Here is a 19,326-nt window from a genome sequence, read left to right as displayed (position 1 = left end):
TTTCATTTTACTTTCCTTTTCTAATTTCGTCCACCTAGCATAGAAATGAAGATAATTGCAATGATCTCGACAACTTTGTATGCTGATTATTTACATGCATTTCAGCACTCCTCCGTTACAAGCACCACACTCTGCTGATCCACTCTCCGTCACGGCATCACGTGACGCGGTATGTCGCCAGTCGCTTTATTTATAGAGAAACTCGACGATAACTCAAACCCGTTTCCTGGGAAATTCATTATTTGAAGAAGACCACAAGATTTCTTTGCGTTTTTATTTTCTAAAAGCAGCTGTAGTACATTTTTACAATTTACCGATCCAAAATAGATCAATTCTTCTTTAACAATCTTAATTTACAAATTTTGGTAATGATTGTTTACTGTTGTCATTCATTCAAAAGATAACGAATTAATAATTTTAAATAAAGAGAAAAAGAATTTTAAATTTCCAATTCATTGAAGAATAATTTGTGGTTGTACAATACGTTAACTGAACATAGTTGGTACACCGAACGTTCGTCGATCTTAGAACAATAATCGAAGTTGTTGGACGGAAAGTAACAATAAGTAAAATCGTGGAAGAAAGTCGTAGCCTTATATAGGACTTCGCGCGAAATCAAGATCTTGGTTTTAAGGCGGGGACACGGGGGTAATGGCGTGTGCATTATTCTGATAAATCGCCACGGCTGGCGTCAAAGCTGAGTTCGTAGCTGACGAGAACCCTAGCCAGGAACCATATCTATAGACGCCCAGGGTGATTCCGTTCGACTTGCAGAGGCAATTTAATCGAAATTTCTTTTCCTAGGTGATCCTTTTTTAATCGTACCGAACGAGATCCCGTCAACGAAAAATGGCACCAGCTTACAACGTTTTTCCACGCTCCTTACTTTTTTTCATACATCGAGTAGGAAAAGTTCTATTCTTTAAAAATAACGAAGTAAATCGTTGATATCGATTTATCGCAATTTCATTCGCTATCGTTCAAAAATATTTACTTTATTTAATTAATTATACAAATGATTAGAATTTCAATGAAAATAAAAATACTTAAAAATATCTAGACGAATTGTTGTAATCGATCTGTCCTAACTTTATTCATCATTTTCAATTAAAAATATTTAAATTGTTACATTAATTACGCAAACGATTAGAATTTAAATAAAAATAGGAACATCTTAATAAAAAAAAAAAAGAATAAAAAAGAAATATTTGTAAAAAAAAAAAAGAAGTATTTCACATGAATCGAAATAAATCAACTTTCTATCCAATCAAGAAGAACACTTGACGAGATAATAAGCTCAACACTATCTCATTATACAAGGAGGTACATAATTAATAACTTCCTCGTTCCTTGTGTTACTTTGTATTCGAATAGACGCTACTCGAATAGATTTTCTTGAAGAAAAGAGCAAGAGGAAGAGAGAGAGAGAGAGCGTTGAAGAGAGTAAAGAAAAGAGAAAAAGAAAGAGAATGAAGGAGAGAAGATTCGAAGAGGCGAGGCACGTTTTGAGATATTCAAACGAATGGCGGACGTTGGGACGACACGGCTACCGTGCATTTGTCCGTTCGTTCCGGCGAGCAGTTCGTATTAATCCGCCACTAATGAACGGTCGACGATCCGTGTGTGCTTGGAAAGGCTCGTTTCGAAAGGCTCCTCGTAAAGAGAAACACGTGGAATACTTATATATATATATATACATATATGTGTGTATATACGTGTACATGTATATATTTGTATTTGTATGAGAAGAAGTAAGAGAGGAAGATGCAAAAGCTTTCATGGAGATACGAAGGACGGTTCCCTCATTATGCTTTCTGGCTCGACTCAATATTTAACGCGTCTGAAGTCGTTCGATCACCTTCGATATCTCGACACTTCGAGGAGACTCGGATTAGCCTCCGTTTACCAAAAGATCCACAATCCTTTTCCTAACAAATCCGCATCTCTTGAACGATCATTATTCTAAATCACCTTTGCGATTCTCTTATTAGAAATCTCGCACGGCAAACGTTCATTTAAAGCTTTCCTCTCCTTGGTGTCCTTTTAACAACACACTTGCAAATGAGTTTAACTATACATATACCATGTAGTTTGCTTGAATTTACATCTCCTATCCAGTTTTAATCGATCTTTAAGCTTTACTTAGAAAATTTCTTTTATTGTCGATACTCGTTCATTACAGCAAACAGGTTGTTTAAATCGTGAATGATCAAAAATAATTACTTGATAGTATTCAAATTATATCGATATACTATAATAGAATATACGTTAAGTATATTAAATAATATCTTCGATGTATATTCATTAATATATTCGTCTTTTAAAAACATCGACATTTTTTATTTTATCCGAAAATATTTTTTGTTGAGTAAAAAATGTAAATACATTCCAAATCAATAGTGTAGAATCTTAATTATAAAACGGTGGCACGTTCCATATCAGTATTTTAGATTCAAGGACAAAGATGTTTTATGGCCACCATTCCTGACCTGATCTCCAGTTTGATTTCGGTGCCTGACCAATAATTAGTTAATCAGTCAGCGCCAGCTTGTTTTATTCAAATGTAGCAATAGGCCAAGGCGGTGTCCAGCAGTTAACAAGATTCTTCGCGTTGAAAATACGACCGATTCTCTTTCTTATCCCTTTAACCCTTCCCCGTCCCTTTGATCTCTCGGTTCGAGCACTTTTATGCGTACCTTGTCATTAATCGTTCGATTAAGTCGCCCGATAACACGACTATTTCTTTCCTTCTCTTCTTTTACTTCTTTATTTGTTTATACGCGTTGCCATAACTCCCATACGATGTCTACAACTTCGAAGATGAAGAAGCGAGGAAGGAGAAGTAAGACCTAACGATCGTCGAGACCGGGAAACCTACAACCGCCTACCTGGTATATCGCAGTCACTTTTTCATGCAGGATCCCAACACGTATTGAACTTGTATGTGTTCATTCACGCATCCGCCATGACTATTTTTAATAGGAACTCTTCATTCGTATATATTTATATGTAGAAGAAAGACACGATCGGGTATTCAAAAGAATTCATTTTATAATATATTCCTAGAAAATTTCAATAATCAATTGAGTGGATGAAACTGTCGACAAGCAAACCAGACAATGTCTATTTTGTAGTTATCCATTTATCTCAAATTTTTTAAAAATGTCTCTTGTACATATTTCGTTTCCATCTATAAATTGATATGCAATTTATTATAAAAAAAAACAAAACAATTTAATAGTCGATTGTGTAATAATTCTGCATATTGAAATATTTTAATGAATAATTAAATAATTAAATAAGAAAAAATGTTTAATAAATAATAATAATAATAATGAAGATTTTAGAATTCGAGCTATCTTATGACACTGGTACAAAATAGCATAGAAAATGTATTTCACAAAGCTTGCAACTATAATGTCCTCGGCTAGAAAATTCGGTCGTCTTCTATCTCTCTCTTTCTCTCTTCCAAAATTTATTTTAATCGCATGACAGCAGACTAGCGAGTTAGAGAATAAGACAGAGATGGCTTTACTCCAGAAAAAAAGAAAGATAAGGAGAGAAAGAGATATACAAGATTCTCTCTCCCTCTCTCTCTCTCTCTCTCTCTCTCTCTCTTTATTTCGACGAATGCTTTTCCACTCTAAGAGACACGTGTCAACGCGATAAATCGTACCGATGTCCGACATACGGTTTGCTTTGGACGGTGAATTCGGCCGCTTGTTGGCGAGGGACGAGTGGGCGAGGGGTAACACAATGATGCGAGCTTCGCGAGAAGTATGTACGCCAAACAACGTTGGGGATGATCTCGGGGGCGGGAGAAGGGAGGAAAGAAGTCGAGAAGCATCGTCGAGATTATATGAGCCGCGACCGTTCTCTTACAAGCACTGATCTTAAGTGCAACTATCTCTCTCTTTCTCTCTCTCACTTTCTCTCTCTCTCTCTCTTTCTAGCTCGTTCTTTAGTAAGCAACATCCTTCTGTCTCTGAGAGAATGTAAGTCCTGTAGGTTTGTCCTTTTCTTCCTCTTCTTGTTCTTCATCATCTTCTTCGTTGGTGCAGCAAGGCGAAGCGGAATCGGTGGGACGACCGCATTGCCACGCACCGTTTCCATCCGCACCTCGAGAGATTATTTGTTGCTTCCGTTACAGGTGACTATTTTTAAACTCAGCCTTCTATCTCATAGCTCTCTGACTTCGAATGATCTTAATTTTCAATGAATTCGTTAGTATTATTCATTGTTATGATCAGCACGCCAAAAGAGAAAGAGAGAGATCTCGGGGAATGTATTGTAAAAGATAACTTGAGATTTTTTTCGTTTATTATTCTTTTCTTTTTTTTTCATTTTTCTTCTTGCCTATTTTTTTTCGTTCTATTATAATTATTAATTAGTAATAGACGTGTTTAAAAATTATTATTTTTCAATTGAAAATATTAATGCGTAAAGAAAAATTTCTTGCTAAACTTGAAAAATCTATTTCTTAAATTATAGCTTAATTTTTATACGTTTAAAAATAAATTAGATTTTCGAATGGAATTTTCTTTCTCTTTTTTATTTTTTTTTTTATTTCAATCGTATTGTTTGAAAGAAGGTAAACGCGTGAAAATCGAAAAAGGAAAGAAGGTAAAAATAGAAATGAAAAAAGAAAAGAAAGAAAGAAAGAAAGAAAAGAAGGAACAGAAAATCCGGACACGTTCGTAGCTACTTGCGGATAATTAATAACGCCGGGATCAAAAGTGCGGGCACTGAATGTTCGCTCATTCACAAACGATCTCTCTTCGGGGCTGGATGAATGCGGTCCAGATCGTTACAAGGGTATTCTCCGGGCGTGCCTCGTACGGGTGTCTTCGGGGTCAATACCGACGGTTTGTTGAATACAATTATTAATGCCATCATTAAGAGCATTTACCATTTTTAATAGGAACGATCGGCAACGTGCATAAATCACTTCCATCTCGCATCTTTCCTCGCTAGCTATCTTCCTTTCTTACCTTACTTTTTTTTACTTTTTCTTTTTTATTTCATCCTTTTATTTCCCTCCCCTTTTCACCGTTACCCTTTCGAGAATTTCATTCTCAAGAAAAAGGAACGAGGAATCGCGCGAGTATGTTTCCTCTTCTTCTTATTCCTTTTCTTCTTCGTCGTGATAACGATAAGAAAAACGAAAGGAAGATGCAAAGAAGAAAAAGAAAAAACAAAACTCAAACGTATTTCAATGATTGTTATTTACGACTTATTCGTTCTATCCAACCAAAAACCCTTAATCCGCTATCATCCTTTCGTTATCAGTTTGAATAGTTAAACGCGAAAGGGGTTAGCGATAATTGCACGCCACCCTTCTACGTGTATGTACGATCACGTTGAACAAATATAGGAGGGAGAGGGAGAGGGTTATCGTACATCCACCAACAACTTCATTACCGAACGACCAGACAATTAGCTACTGTCGGGTTTGTAAAAAGGGAAATAAGAAATAAAAAAGAAACAAAAAAGAAAGAATTGGAGCAAGACAAAGTGGATACCTCGTAACGAGCACATCGAATCTTATCGTTTGAAAATCTTCGATATCGTGGTATCGATATTATCTCGATTGGAGAAGCAAGCAATTTGCCTGGTACGTCGGATATCGAGGCTAATAATGGCGGATACATCCACAGCTCTATTCTTCTTCGATCATGGATCTTAAAAGAGCTGCTTCGAGCTATCCGGATATCTTCTGTGGTTAGAACTGACCCTTATCGGCTTATTAAAAAGAACGTGGTTGGCTTAGTTTATCGGATATCTTCTTATCAGATCTTTCTATCGGTTTCTTTTTTATGCAACGCGTTTTATTCATTCTCCTCCCGCCCATCTCCGTCCCTCTCCCTGTCCCCTTCTCCTTTCCCACCCTCCTTCATCTCTCTATACCTTATTTTTTACGGTCTTTTGAACGGCAGATCTTAACGTGGACCGGTCATTATTTAAGCGAGAGTAATAAAGTTACGCCACCAATTAGTATAATATGCATTCATGGATGGGTATATGTATGTGTGTGTGTGTTTGTGTCTATGTGTAAATGCGTATGTGCGGGAGCTTGAAGAGAACTCCTATCGTTCTTAAGATCGACCTCTCTTTTTCATTGTTACGAGAGGTGAGGAAAGGGTAACGATATAGATTTACTTTTAATAAGATAATAAGTAATAGGTTTACGTTCGAAACATGCTCGCTTCTACTCACGTCCGGTAAGTTATGAGAAGATCTCTAAGAAGTCCTTGATCTTTTGGTATATAATTATTTAATATATAATATATTCATGCTGATGAATATTCGCGATGTATCTATGATAACAGCATGATGAATATCTTTCCATAAAATTCTAAGAAAAATAAAAGATTAACCGATCAATTAGTTAATTTTATTAAATAAAATATTGATTTGTTATATCATTGGGAATCTACCTTTTCGAATATGTTTTAATATTACTTCAATATTTGTTATTGTATTAACAACTCGTTTAAATAACTTAAGTAAATTATTAATATCAGATATAACACGGTTTCGCAAAATAAGTTGTACTGTTGACTAGATCTGACATTGCGATTAGGAACGTTATACTTAGGTGAGTCACAAACGTGTCATACGTTATCATTGTAGCGTAAAGTAGGAGAACAGAAAGCATTCATCATGCACTTCATTTGTAATATCGTTTGAAAAATAATAACTCTATATGAATTTTTAATCGATTTGACGTAAATATATTACAGTGACAGTTAAACATAAATATTATATAATTACTTTTTGTTTAACCACAAGATCAAAGTATTTTCGTTAATAAAATATGTAAATTTTTGTTTTTATGATAACAAAAAATTTATACGAAAAAATACAATTATTAAGTCGCAATGTAATATTTTACGTGATAAAATTGGTCGATAATAAACAATACGTAATTTTACTTTTCTTTAAATAATTGCTCTATCAATAACAAAGATAAATTAATAATAAATGAATATGTTTAAAAAAGATATTACAATTCGTTCCACATTATTAATGTTTGTACTTTTTATTAGATACCAAAGGTTGTAATTAACTTGCAATCGGTAGCAGATTGTTGTAAAAAATCGTTTACGTGTTTACCACGAAGATAATTAAATGGCCTAGCATCGAAAGTCATTTATCATCGGTCCGAAGAAAAGTGACGTGTTCTTTCATTTACACGCCGATAGTAAAACAAAAAAAAAGAATTCTTAAGCCTGTCAACATATGAATTTTAAGTTATTAAGAAATTTATTATCTAAAGAAGTATCGATAATTAAGATTAATGAAATCTAATTCAACACTCATATCAATCCTATAAAATAATAAATAATCACTACGTTCGATATTAGCATTGAAAAACATTTCAAACGTATTGTGTGAACCCTGTGAACTATGGAAGATCAACAAGGTCGTTCGGTGAAAGATGATGATAGTTTATCCTTCGAATAGATCATTCGAATCGGATTGGTGTTGACGAGAGTAACCAAGGTAGAATTAGACATAAAATCGCATAGCAAGGGAAGCTGAAGAAATTGAGGAAGGGGTGTGTGGATGAATGGATCTAGAGGGAAGCGATCGAGAAGAGTAGAGAGGTGAGTGGGAGGTATGATGGCGGCTGCCAAACGGATCTCGGTTAGGTCCAAATAGAAATTCAATTGATCTTGTCCGGTAGTGTCAGATAATCCATCTTGCTCCTTCCGCCACGTCTGGAGGCACGTCTAAGTCAGATCGGAGGAGGACTCGTTCGGGGTGAAGAGGACTGCTGGAACTTTCAGTGTCCTTCTCTTTCTCTTTCCCTCGTCCTCTCTCTTTCTATTTCTCTCACTCTCCCTCGCCCTCTCTCTCTCTCTCTCTCTTTCAGAGTCAACCGCGACGCTCCGCCGACTACACGATTCCATTCCTCGGTAGAGAAAGAGAGAAAAAAAGAATAAAAGAAAACGGGACAGCTGTCCAGCTGACCACCAAACTACCCATTAATTACGTTGCTGGCTATTCACTCACACTCGTAAGCTTGTTTGTCTCTTACGTTCTAGTACTACGGTGCTGAAGGATGCGAAAGAAGAAAGGGGGATTCCTGCACCCTAAGTTTTGCTAAGTTTCCAACGTGGAAGCTTAGAACGAGAGGAACGAGCCAACGATGGAATGAGCTATGTTAGGTAGATATAGAAAAGTTGCTTCGGCAAACCGCGAGACAATCTCGTCCCTTTCTCGTATTCCTTTCTCCCTTCCCCTTCTGGCTACCCTTCACCTAACCATACTTCCGGATTCTTCTTATTCTCTCGTCTAAACGGAATCGAGGGTTCGCTTCGGAGTCAAGCTGTGACGTAACTTGAGTGATTTATAGTCATCTAGCATCAGCGCATTCACTCCTTCTCGTGTCGACGAAATCTTGCATAATCGATCGTTTATAAAAGGCTACCTTTGAAAATGCTTAGAAATCTCTTACCATTAGAGCCAAAACGAAATAAATACTCACTTATGGAAAGTAGGAATGAATAGGTAAGCTTTCTGCTATTTTTACAATTCCGTAAACCTCTGAATTTAAGCCATAGACTGAAGAGTTTTGTAATCCTATAGCTACCGGAGAAACACGAACAATCTTTTTTTCTCAATTTACATTTTAATTTAGGATTAATTTTATATTATTTAAATTTAAATTACATAAATAAAAATCATTTTGTAATGTGTGGGAACGTTTTAATTTAAAAGTAATCAAATTTTGTCATTGATTCATTCGTTTTAGTTTATATACTGATTTATTTTTCAATAAAAATATGGAAAAACAAAAAAACAATTTTTGTCGGACGTATCAAACATTCAGGATGCGTGCAAAATTTGGGAGTGGTTCGCATAACGCGTTGTTAACAGTAAGGGTTTGTAAGAGAGGGGGTGCTGTAAACGCGGTAGTTGCGCTATTTCGTACATCAGAAGAGCCAGCCCGCTTTCCGGTACACGCAAAAGTCTCATTAACTTCGGTCGCATGTTGTACGTTTCCTTTTCAAACTGTTCCACTTCTCGATATGCCGACCTTACTATATTTGGATATTTCACCTATATTATTGCATCGAGATTCTACCCATTTGCATTTAATTACGTTTTTTAATTAGAATTAGGAGACACCGAAATCAAAACTTTGGGGATTTATTTGAAGTCAATGAACACGTGATCATAAGTTTCGAGTTAAACATAAAAGAAATTTTCTTACTCGATCGAGCTCGCTTTTATTTAAACAAAAAAACAGTTTTTTTTTTGTGTAAACTCAAAATTTTTCCAACCATTCTAACGTATTAGCAATGATACCTATTATATGTTATTAATTATAACAACTTTCATAAGTGTCAATATTTAAATATAGTGTAAATATATGTTAAATATTATTTACGTTATATTGTTTATCTAATATTAATAATTATCACTTATAATTATACGTGACACAATTATTTTCCGACCATTCTAACATTTATTTACAAATAAAATAAATGATATTTTTGTTAAAGTTCGAAACTTTTAAACCAATCCTCGTAATTCTTTTAGCAAATAAATAAAACATATATCCATGACATAAAATAAAAATAATATTAATAGGATAATTTTTGTCTTTTAATCTTTCGTATCTGAAAAAATAAACAAAAGGAAACATCTCACTGTAAAAACATTTCATAAGAATATACAGATCGACAGTTTGTGCGAGCGTGCCAGGAGTCCGAGTAACAAACCGGGCAATGCATCGTTAGCTCGAGCAGACTGGCAGATAAATGACGTGGTCGCCTCGCATCTGACGTGAATGAAGTCAGGATGGCTTTACCTACGTATATATACATGGATAGAAGCAAATGTAAGCCTATCCATGTAGACCACGACAATGACGACGACGACGACGACGTCGACGACGACGACGATGAGGAGAATGAGAGTAACCAAGTCTCCCTATCCAAGAGTGATCCCAATAACCGGCTAATGATACTTTCAATGCCATCCGATAAACACACTTTCATAAGGCAAACCAACAAAGAAATGTTCCTTCGTCTTTGCAGTGGTATTCAAACCATTTTTCAATTTGAAATTCTTTTTATAAAAAAAAACTTGTAAATAATTAGATTTTGATTGATTTTTAATTTAGAGATATTACGAAAGAATACAAAATAATTATTATCGATAATCATTATTTTCTTTTGCGCCAATTAGTATTTATTAGAAATTATAAATTAAAAATTATATAGAGTCTTCTTCAAAAAATTCATTATCAGCATTAAAATATTGCATTTAAAATAATCTAAGAAAAAGTTGTGAAAGCTTGAAGATCACTGGTCGTCCGGAACGAAGCTCATTTACGTTGGACATTTATCACGAAGGAAAACGTTCTAAAGACAAGTACCTAATGTTATCGATGCGTATTAATTATGATATTTCGTATGAACATTCAAGTATCGTTTGTATAGGTATGCTAATTAAAAAATAAACAATTTTAAGCAAATTATTATAGCATGTAAATGAATTTATCAATAACAGTATATTGCATCTTATTAAGGATGACAGGTTTTTATACGAACGAATAAAATAAAAATCTTATCGTCTCCAGATATCAAACAATAGATTCTGTATTTTGATAAGGAAAAAAATGTTTATCAATGTTCGATTTCGGATATCGATACGATATTTGTCCCCTGTGTAACGTGTGTACTTCTCAGTAAAAATATCTTTTTTGTTTGTTCGGTCTAGCGGAGCACCCCTCAGTCCGTACTCAGCAGGGGTGGGTCTACAATAACACGCGGCATACTGGATTGGTGGTGATAAAGAGAGGAGGAGGCAGATCAAGGAATAGAATTCTATAAATCTCATTTATCATATCCAGCCCTGCCAATCTACAACGTATCGATAGGATGATGGTTTTGCGACACCACCATCACCACCATCACCACCATCACCACCGCCGCCACCACTGCCTCCTTTATTATGTAATATATTTATTATTAAATCAACCATGATTAACAAAGGATAAAAATCCATAGGTTTAATATTAAAATTTTCTTTTAATATTTAATCCTTTACGTTCCAATAAATTGTTTATTATGCCTACCAACAACTACATAACATTTCTGTAATATATCGGACAAACATTAAAAAGTACTATTACATCAAAATTACAATCTTCAATTCTCTATATTAGAAACATTATTACCGTTACACACATGCGCAACATTCGAAAAGTCATATAAATAACATTGAATAATAGAATTTTCATAGAGAACTTTGTGCCCTCTTGGCATATATTTCGTGCTTTTCAACATTAATACACATTCCTATCGATTAATTAACAATTATTTTATTATTTTAATACACTGTACTTATATTACAACAAAGTTTTATCCTCGAAGTCATCACTGCGCAAGCTCGATAAAATAATTATATTAGAATACAAAAAAAGCTAAAATTAAAACATTACAATCTTAAATTTGCTTTATTAGGTAGATTATTTTCGTTATACACATACGTAACATTCGAAAAGTCATATAAACAGCATTTAATAAAAAGAATTTTGATAGAGGACAATGTGCCAGTCTGAAGATTAATCTCTAGGAAGACGGTACTTCGATCATATACTTGGTGTTTTCCAGTAACAATAAACATTCCTTTCGATTTATTATTTCTTCTCTCATTTATAAAAAAAATTTTTAATAATTTCATCAAGTTACCAGCATAAAAAATCTTAGAAAAACAACACACGAATTAAATCTCATGTGGATTTCACGCTGTTTTCTTTTCTTTCAAAAAAAAAAGCTAGAATTGTCAGTTGAAATAATTGACATAGCAATTACATACATACGATGATATTTCTCTGGAAAAGAAAATGAAATTATCTTCATTCAAAACTTTTAGATGCTTTCTGGAGCAGCTGGAATGCACGGAACCTGGCGGTTACTTTGAGAAAATAGATTATCATTAAATCTTCGCAACTGTAGACCAAATGAAGTTGTAGTTAATCCTGCTATTGGTAAAAAGCACCAAGAAAACAAAATCTATTTCTAAGAAAAAGTTAGAAATTTGTTCATTTTACTTCCATTTTCTTTTGTATAAAATAATCTTCGAACACATGACAAATGAATTTTGCTAATTATTTAAACGAAACGATTTTCATCGTAACCGCTGAATAAAATTGGGGATCCCCGTTTCGTGAAATGAATCGTACGTACATACGCTCAGAAGACGACATATGTGCTCTTGTTTCCTTTCATTCGTTGAAAAAGGCAATAGGGAAACTTTGTTACCCAAAAGAGGGGTGGTAGTGTTCCAGCATCCATTTGGAAAAATTAGGAATATCGTAACCAAGCCAGACGGTACGCTTACTATTATTCTCAGATTGATTTATATTTTGTTTGTTCGCTCAATATATATCACTACTGTACTGGTTCTTTCGATCCATGGATCTATCTGTTAGTGGCAAGAACGGTGAAACGTTTGGTTCCAAATTTTCAATTGTTAAAATATTTGATTTGACGCAGTTTCATTGTATGTAGGCTTCTAAAATCCACTATTACGATTTCTAAGTTAAAGATCATTAGATATGTATAGAGTTCTGTATTTATTTAAACCTTTTTTAAACTAACGGGTGAACATTAAAGATAAATAAAAAGTAAATAAACCTAAGTCGTTCGTTTGTTCATTCAAATAAAGTATATGCTAAATCATAAATCACAAAAAAGAAAAAAGAAGGAAAGAAGAATGAATACACGCTCTAACGCGAGAAATTTTATGCAATTCAAACTACATAAGTCATTTTTGGCTGAAAGTGTAGTAAATGACTATTGACTCAACAGAGATAACACATACTATTTCTTTGAATTCTGAATTTTTCTCTTTTCTATACTTTCAAAACACCTTTCAATTAACTTCATATCATAGAAAAAACTTTAGCTGATCTTTGTTCGAGGTTTCATCGTTAAGTACCTAAACGAATATAAATTCTTTTAACGCATATTTCTTTCAAATCGATGGAAGAAGGTAACGATTATCCACCCATCGAAAATGAAGTCTGCATTCGGAATCATTTGCGATTCGCCCTCCGGTCGGAACCCTCGACTCTTCCCACAAGTATCCCCCCTCGCGGATTATTATTTATTATCGTACGTCCTGTGGACTTGGTAGGACGTCTTTTCACAGACAATCGTAGATATTCGCATACGCGCATAGATACACATACACAATAAGAAACTCGCTCGTTGCATCGTTTACGTGCCAATGTGTCTACGTCAAAGGACGCATGTCCATCTCGATCTCGGCCATTCGAATCCCCGTAGTTTCGGTCACCATGTGAGCGAACGTTCAACGTATCCATTAATCACTCTATTTTTTTGACACTACTTTACTATTTATAGGTTGTCCGCAAGGCCGTCTATTATTTTCACTTCTGTTTAGCGATAATTATTTTCGGCTGATCGTTCATCCCCGTAACCTAACTTCTCGTTGAAATATTATGCACATATTTTGTTTGTTACAACAATAATAAATATTGCAGTCGATTCTTTCCCATAATTTGTTTTAATTCTTCTTTTGTTTTTGTTATCAAGGGTATCATATCATTTACGTATGTCAAAAATCATATTTGTTCATTTCTTATTGCATGTTTCTTTTCACGCAGTCTCCATTTAGACGTTGCTTTCGTGAAACTAATTATCCACCTAAATAAAGAGATTGATGTACTATTTTTCTTATCTGTGCCTATATTGAAAGATTTAAGTATGCATATATGTATATGTAAAAATCGTCGATCTGTAGTATTTTTTCCTCACTTATCTAAGAAGAGACGATCCACTCTACTTAATTCGTCCCTTTTTCTTTGCCCTTATTTTTCTTTCGCCGACGATGCGTCGAAACGAAAGTAGGATTAATGAAAATAGAGAGTACGAGGAGGGACGCGAGGAGGACCGTGCTAAATGCACGCGTATATACGAGTGAGAAAAGAAAGAGAAGGTTCTGCAGCTTTGATTAATCGACGCTGGTCAGAGATTCTAGAGAAAGACGTCACTCGTAAGGCTGCCTACGTCTAGCCTTTGCCACGCATTGTGTTTATCTTGCCCACTTACTTCATATCTTAATCCGACGTCTTCATTTTTTCTCGTGGAAAAAGGAAAAAAAAATAAGTGTAGGAGGAAAAGGAGGAGCTGTCGAATGAACGATCAAATGATTCAATACGTTTTAAGTAGGGCTCATGCAATTAGTAATTATTATCGATAACGTGCATAATAATTAAGTTTAGGTTTTGCATTGATAAATTAATGATGACATTTGTTCCTTTTTAAGTATTTATTCTGTGCAATATAAACGATAGCTTGTCAAAATAACATTTTTATAGTTTTATTCATTGTTATTTGTAATAAAAAATGAATTTTTCTTAAATCGTACCTACTCTCAGAAGTGTTTTAAATCGTATTAGTATAACTTAAGGAAATACTTTCTTTTTATTATTATTATTATTATTAAATTATTAACTTATATATTGATAGATAACTTAGATATTGTAGGATAAGCAAAGATGTTTTTCTGTTTAGGTAAAAGTAAATATAAGAAATATTATCAACTGTTACTATGAAGAATGTAAAAGTATGTATATCTGAAGAAGGAAGAGAGTATATGAGTTTTATGTGTGTGTGTGTGTGTGTACTTTAGAACACGCATGATTTCAGAAAGATCGATATAAGACAGTATAGAAAAGTATATTGGAATGAACGGTTGAAATAAAAATGTCGGAATAAAAAGTCGGTAAATCTAACAGTATGTTCTCATAATTAGTTGAAAAATTATCTTAAAACTAGATTAACAATTTAACGACACATCTTCTCCCTCTCCTGGAGTTTTGGACTATCGCTTATCCCTCTCCTGCAACTTCTTCAGACTTATTGTTAGTTCCGAAAATTTGTTCCCCTCTCCTCAAATCATTTTCCCTTTTCATCCCCTCTTCTCTTCCTGTTCTTACTTCTCTTTCCCTCCAGCTATTCATCCCTACTTTCGACAACCAAATTCTTCCACCCTCTATCCCCTTTCTTAAAAAAAAAAATCTATTCTATTGATGACCGATCTACTGTGCCCTAAATTCTACCTATAAGCTTTTTCAAAACCGATGTGATATTTTCCAAGGCTTAGAGGAGAAGGGACTCTTATACTAGTAGCAAGTTATAGAGGGTGCAACCAGTCATTCTTTCGACGCTGATCCAAATGCATCGGCAGTCCTTTCGTATATAGATATACGATAATTGAGGATATAAATATACTTTATAGTACGTGAAATTTGTTAGAAGAAGAAAACTAAATGAATTCATTTCAAAGTGACAATATGGCTTATAATAATTACGGGCAGTGCTATAGTGGACAGTGTGATTTTCCCACGTTGACAAATATACAACCGTCGTTATGTTTTCAGACTTCTCAAAATTCAAACAATGTGCCACATTTATTAAATAATTATGAAGGAAATAGTTGTTGTGAGATTCAAGTACCTTCTACAAACATTACCCCATGTGAATACTCCAATTCTAATGTAAACTCACAAGTTATTTATCCTCAATATGAGTATAGTTCATGTATTAGAAAAGAATACAATGATTGTAATCAGATTTCTTCTGAAACGACACCAGTAACAGAAGGGTTCTATAATCATGGGCCGAAATATTCACAAAATGTAACTTCAGAAAATCAAATTTACTATTCTCCCAACGAACCTACTTGTAGTATAAATCAACAAATTCCAGTCAACGATAATTCCTTAAAATCGAAAAGTTAGTTCATTATTTTTAATATTATATTATAAAAGCTTATTAAGAATTATATTTATTAAATATTACATTCATTTAAAATCAGACCAACTAATTTCATTTATTTATTTAAATTTAAATTATTGTAAAAAGTATGTATAAAATAACTTTATATTTTTCTTCAATATCCAATTTTAATATTTTAGCTTAAACTTTTATAGGTCCATCAGAATTGGGTAATAAAAAGGATAAAATAAGAACGCGACAGATATATTCTAAACAACAAACTAGAATTTTAGAAGAAGAATTCCAGAAAAATCCCTACATAAGTAAAGCAAAAAGAGCTCAATTATCAAAACATCTGTACCTTTCTGAAACAAAGATAAAAACTTGGTTTCAAAACAGAAGAACAAAAATAAAAAAGATATGGAATTTTCAACAACCATAACCTAAATTCAAGAAAAACGAATTATTTATAAATGTATAATAAATGTATTATTATCTGTAAATATTTGAAATTAATACTAGCTGAAAATGATGTCGTTTATGAGCAAAAAATTAATTATTTTTTTCTTTTTTTACTAAAAGTCTTTGAAACACTTTCTAAAATTTTAAGACTAAACTGAACTCGAATATTCAGCATATTCTGCAGACAAGAGAAAAAAAAAGAGAGAGAGTTAGAGATGGATACAACTAGAGAGAAAGAAAAAGAGAAAACGGTATGGCGGCAACATCGGAACAGCTGACCTGCAACCACCATGATTTATGGACGAACGTTCTAAACAGCCGAATAGTTTGTTACATCTCTCAGGTATCCAAAGGTTCGGCTGTTCACGCTGCATTTTCTAGGTATATTTTTTCACCAATTATTGTTCCCTCGTTTAAAAAATCAATTTCTTTTTCCAGTTCTGCACACGTCATCTAGAAAATATTTTGACTCGAAGAGAAAAATTTCATATTCTTGCTGATTAATGAACGTGATTGCGTTAAATATTTTTCGTAACTTCGCAATATGTATAGAAATTAAATCCTTTGTGGACGACAACATTTTCAGCCGGTTTATGATTTAATGATCTATATTTAATGATCTTACATAATTACATTAAATATACATTAAATAACCCTTCCAAGTACCAATAGTTTATTTCCTTCAGTTGGAGTTAACGAAATATAACACAAACACCGACTATCATCTCTCATTCACCACTCGTCTTGCCGATCGAAACGTCGTGGCGACCTAGAGTCGACTCTCATCAGCAAAAGGTTACAATCTTCAATTTAGATAACTTTTATACAAAAGTGAATACATGAAAATATAGATTTCATGATTTGTCAAAAGAATAATTACTAATAATAATGAAATTCTTGTTATCTTTTATAAATAATTAACTTTGTTATGAACGTTATTTTTGATTTAAGATTGAAATTGAAGGATTGCGATGTAAAGATATGGAGGGTTATTCAGAGCAACCAGAAATAAGGGTATGAACGTTGGAGAGGGATAACTGTGCAGCTGCGCTCTTCGCACGTAACAAGATGGCCGAAAACATACTAAGAGTGTGCACAAGCATTCATCCTTCGTTCTTATTCATTTTTAATTTCTTTACGGTATTACTAAGTTAAATTTTAATAACAATTAATACTTTTTTTTTATTAGATATATTATTTATATTATCCATAAGAAAATTCACAAATGCATAAAGCCAAAGTAATATTAACTAGTCACACGCATATTTGTTAAAATTAGAATAAACTTACTTTGTGAAAACATTTTTTTTTTTTTACTACGAACTAATTAAAAGATTTGACATTTAGTTTTTACATAAATATTTCTGTAAATAATGATTTTTAAATTAAAAAGTAAACAAAATTTATCGCTACGTGTTATCGCAAATATTATATAAGTCTTAAAAAAAGGACTATGTCAGGGTATTAGTTCATAAGTGAACTAAATCCAAAAAGAGTATAATTATTTATATTATAATTATATTGATTATTCTTCATTTTAGTCGTCCGACCAGTTAATTCCTATTACAATTGTTTAACATAATTATACTATAATATAATAGTATAATATATATTGTAATTTCTTTGTCTTTTTCTATAAATGGCACTTTTTGTAATAAAATGACTATTGTCTCTTGTATTAGTCTACTTTTTAGGAGTTCCAGTTACTTTTCTAGGAAAATCTCACATATATCCTACATTTCCAAGGAGACCCCCAACTGCGTATTTTATTGCCTTTTTGGAGACAGCAGGACACGATTTTTTTCAAATGCTTCACCCCATTCATGTACTAACCGTACCCAACGTTTCTTAACCTTAATAATATAATAGGAAATAGTTCTTTCAACATGGTTAAGCCATTTAACAATAAAATAATTAAATTACAACATTAGATGAATATCAATATTTACTTTTCAACCATATTTTTATATTATATTTTTAGAAAAAATTAAGGAATTTGTTTCAAATTTAAATCTAGCTTACTATTCATTGATAAATTTCAATCACAGTGTATCTGTATAAGTGTATGATACTAATTGGGGTTAAAAAATACGACATAGATATTCCTAACAAAAATGCATCAAATGCATGCTCTTCGAATTAGTTTTAGAAAATTATTTTTGAATAATATGATGAAAACAAAAATAATTTTTTTTTCAAAATTTAGATCATATAGACAAAAAAGTAAATTTTAAGAACAAACAATCACTAAAATCGTATATAATCTGATACGCTAGATCAGGGATTCTCAACCTTCTTTTTTTAAAGGCCCTATACGTTCCTTTCCAATATCAAGCGGGCCGCAATATGGTACCTTGGGAGTGAAGGTAGGTATACAGTTAAAATTCTCAAAATATCTACAATCTACAGTCCAAAATCAATAAATAATAAAAAAAAAAGATAAATGATTTTATAAGTTAATCGAGGTGTGAAGCTGTCAGCCTATTTCTATACACGTTCTTAGAATGTTTTATTTTTGAGAAGAATGATACACAAAGAAAAAGATAGATGATTGCAGACGAATACTATTTCTTATAAACCTTTATAATAAAAAACGATTTGTTCACAAAACCGAGGTTTAGGGTGAGGGTGGGAAATGATTTGAAGGTCAATTATGGGTCCTAAAAAAATTCATGATTGTGCATTTCGAATTGCCGAACCGTATATTAAGGCTTGACGGATTGCAGGCTGAGTGGGATTGCATTAAATTCTTCATTTTAAACAAAATGTTTAATTTAATTCTGTCATTAAAAATTATGTAAAAATAAATAAACGAATATCCAAATTATCCAAACACTTGAAAGAACATTGTAATTTTCGTATTCTATTAAATCGATAACAAAATGTTTTCGAAATGTTTATACTTTATTTTCTATGCAAACGCAACATTTATGGTGGCCATTTGCGAAATGGTCGAAGGTTCTGAAGCTAGATAACCCCATCTCCGGTTTGAAGGGTAAAACGGTGGGGGTAAAAGAAGAGCAAAAAAGGACCGAGAGGTTTCGTACGGTGGTATATAGGTAAACCTTCGTTGTAAAAGAGTGTGTGTTAAAAA

At 33.1% G+C, this 19,326-nt stretch overlaps 1 long non-coding RNA gene across 2 annotated transcripts in view; it reads left to right on the top strand.

The window, feature by feature from the left end:
- LOC107068277 (uncharacterized) overlaps positions 1-16,291 on the top strand; it is a 98,768-nt gene extending 82,477 nt beyond the window's left edge. For both annotated transcript variants that reach the window (XR_016176861.1, XR_001475990.2), the window contains one exon: positions 10,738-16,291. This is a non-coding gene — a long non-coding RNA (uncharacterized LOC107068277). The remainder of the gene's footprint in view (positions 1-10,737) is intronic.
- Positions 16,292-19,326: the final 3,035 nt, after the last annotated feature.

This window comes from Polistes dominula, unplaced genomic scaffold, assembly GCF_049000335.1.
Source record: "Polistes dominula isolate Pdom_NZ unplaced genomic scaffold, Pdom_raw_medaka contig_33, whole genome shotgun sequence".
Lineage (NCBI taxonomy): Eukaryota > Metazoa > Arthropoda > Insecta > Hymenoptera > Vespidae > Polistes > Polistes dominula.
The sequence above is the reverse complement of the archived record's forward strand: the minus strand, read 5'-3'. Positions and strand labels throughout refer to the sequence as shown.